This window comes from Hipposideros armiger, unplaced genomic scaffold, assembly GCF_001890085.2.
Source record: "Hipposideros armiger isolate ML-2016 unplaced genomic scaffold, ASM189008v1 scaffold_167, whole genome shotgun sequence".
NCBI classification, from domain to species: domain Eukaryota; kingdom Metazoa; phylum Chordata; class Mammalia; order Chiroptera; family Hipposideridae; genus Hipposideros; species Hipposideros armiger.
Window position 1 is genome coordinate 2,901,833 of NW_017731517.1, and position 3,290 is coordinate 2,905,122.

Sequence of the window (3,290 nt, forward strand, 5' to 3'; positions counted from 1 at the left end):
GTGTCGTGCTCCCCACCCCGCGTGTCTGTATCCCCCCGGGCGTCCGTGTGCCCCCCGCGTGTCTGTGTTCTCCTGTATGTCCACGATTCTCCCCGCGGGCTCCGGCCGTGGTGACAAGCGGGGAGGGGTGGTGCTGTCCCGGGTCAGCTCGTTGTCCTGAGTCGCGTGCTGCCCTGGGTCCTCGCAGCCCGGCGTCGGGTAGAGAGGGGAGCAAGTCTGTGGACAGGCAGGAAACGGGACGTCGTGTGCGCGCGCGCGCGAGTGAGTGACAGGCGACTACAAAACGAACAATGCTAAATGTTTCTGTTCTGACCAGACTCTGAGAGCCCCGACTCCTGAGTCTGAGACCTGGGCCGCAGAGTTGCACTCTCCTGGCCCTATTGTGCCCACTAGGGCAGCTCCAAACAGTAACTGAAAACCATTTCTTAACTATCTCGGGCTCCGTAGAGGGGATGCTGTGTGAACACTGGGCATTCACCTATAAAGTAAAGATTATTCACACTCTATTTATGGGTCACTGAGGTAAGTGCACAGGAGGAGGGACTTAGGCAGCCCTAAAAGCTCCCTGCCATCCTGGTTGGCACTCTCTGGGGCCCAATGGAACATTCCACTGTTCAGGGTTTCTTCCTGATCCCCTTGGCTGGAACAAACAGGGATGCTCACCAGGAGGATAAATCCCACCCCCTGCTTGACTGGCACAGAGCCGGGCTGGGTCAGACCTGCCAGCGCAGACCTGCTGACCGCGCGCGTCATGGCAAAGCAAAGTGCCCTGGGGTCTTTCCCCCTTTATTGGGGTGGGGGGGCGAGCAAAGTGGATGTCCCTTCTTAGGACCTGCTTTTAAGTGAATAACCTCTGCTGATCATATGTGTGCGTGGAAAGTGCTGTGTGTAGCTGCCACCGTGGGTTCATGTGACAGTTCATGGTGAACTGCTGCATGATTGGAAAGCACACGCACCCCATACTTCTCTCCCAACAAAAATGTTAGGTGAAGGGAGAGAGGTCCCGTATTTGGATAATTATGAAATAACCAAGCACTTTATATCAAGATTCCTCTGCTGTGCATCCTCTCATAAAATACCATTTATTGTTATTTTAAAGCTTCAATTTAGCTACATTTCATTTCCCACCTTAGCTTCCTAAGACTTCCACCATTCCTACCTTCTTGGAAACAAGAGAATGGGAATGAGAAGTATTGGGTTGTCGGAAAAGTCATCATGTATTTTTTCTGTTTTTCGTTGCCAAAATGCATCATGACTTTTCCAACAACCCAATAGAAGTTGAGTCTAGAAAGGAAAATAAAATTTCAAACCTTGCACCATTTTTTAAATGACTTATTGTGGGGGAAACACATGGCCTGAGGATGATTGTGTTATCTGGACTAGTTGATACATCACCAATCAGCAAGATGTTAAAAAGTGACTAATTTTTAGCAGTGTATTTTTCTCACAACTTTGATTATTACGTTTTCCATTGATTAAAAACAAAACTAAATCTTTGTTTCAAAGATTGCTTTTTTTTTTCTTATGAGGAACAGTAAAATAGCTAAGGAACTGGACAGGTGCCTGCCCATCAGTTTTGGAAGTAATAGTCTAATCACAGTGGTTTCTGTTGTTTTTTTTTCAAAGCACAGGACAGTAACGGGATAGAGCTCATGTCAGTTTCCGAATACCACATTGACACTTCTTCTGCCATATTTAAAATTTTAATGTATTCAAAATATTTTTGAATATAATGACATTGTAATTTTCTTAGGTTTGGGATTCCTGTATAAGTATATATTATTATAATTGTATAGCATTTGATGTATATTATTAAAAAATGGATATACTTTTTGATCCCAGTTCAAGATAATGTTAAAAAATTTAAAGTGAGAATTAATTTTTTTCTTAAGATAGATTGGGTATTGTAGATGCTGGGGGAAAACAAAACAAAACAAAACACTACATTAGGACACAGACTTGAATAGCTCCAGAAGATACTCTATTTTTTCTTTTGGTATAGAACTACTCAAGTCAGTAAAATAATACTGAGCTGTGAGCTCAGTGCAGCCAGAGCAGCGGCCTCTATTTATGTCCTGTGAGACAAACTGTTGGAACAGGACGAGGATAAAATGCCATTGTTTCTATTGTGGGCCACCTTCTCCACACTTGCCATTTCAGTGATATGCTAGGTATGAGATCTGTCAACAGATGCTGGTAACACACGATGACGTCTACAGCGTTATAACGGACGCGGTGCCTAATTATATCCACAGCTGAGAGAGTCTCATGGGCTGTAGTAATCCTTGCTACAGGAGGACTTTTTAAATGAGAGATATTTCAAACAATTGTGGCAAATTCATGTAACAAAATTTACCATCATAACCACTTTTAAGTGTACAGTTCAGTAGTGTTAAGTACATTCACATTGTTGTGCAGCCATCTCCAGAAGTCGTTTCATCTTGCAAAAACTAAACTCTGCCAATAGCTTTCAATTCCCCATGCCCCGACTGTGGCACCCACCATTCTAATTTCTGTCTCTATGAACTTAACTCCTCTAGGCACTTCACATAAGTGTATAGCTTTTGTCTTTTTGTGACTGCCTGACTTTACTGAGCATGTTTTCAAAGTTCACCCGTGTTGTAGCGTGTGTCAGAATGTCCTTCCTTTTTAAAACGGAATAATTGTGTGGATAGACCACACTTTGTTTACCCATTAATGGACACCTGGGTTGCTTCTGCCTTTTGGCCATTATGGGCAATGATGCTCTGAACATAGGTGTACAAATAACTCTTCATGACCCTGCTTTCAGTTTTAGGGGTTTCATACCCAGAAGTGAAATATCTGGACCAGGTTGTAATTCTGTTTTCAATTTTTTGAGGAAGAGTAGTGCTTGTTCCAAAAAGCGGCAATCCAGAAAATGTTGAATTTGGCATGAGTGGATACAGGCATTTCCAAGTGTTCTTCTCTCTCGGGCTGTTTAGTAAACAGGGGCAGGCATATTTGTATTCCTGTAAATTAGGCTCTTTTCGTGGGACTTTTGAAACGCCTAGAGCTCCGGTGTTTAGAAGCAAGCTTGTCCTGGAACTAAGGAACACTAATTCCGCTGAAGCCTAATCAGGAGGTGACTTGTCAGGACAGCAATGCTGAATATGTGCGCTATCTCCCCTAGCACAGGGCACTGTCCTCCCGCTCCAGGAGGCCGGCACAGACCTTTTAAGGAAATGGCTCAGTGTTTCCATACGGAAAGGGCCCTTACACCCTTAATCTGTGTACAGCTAGGTGATGGATAAATCTCTGTACCAGTTGTC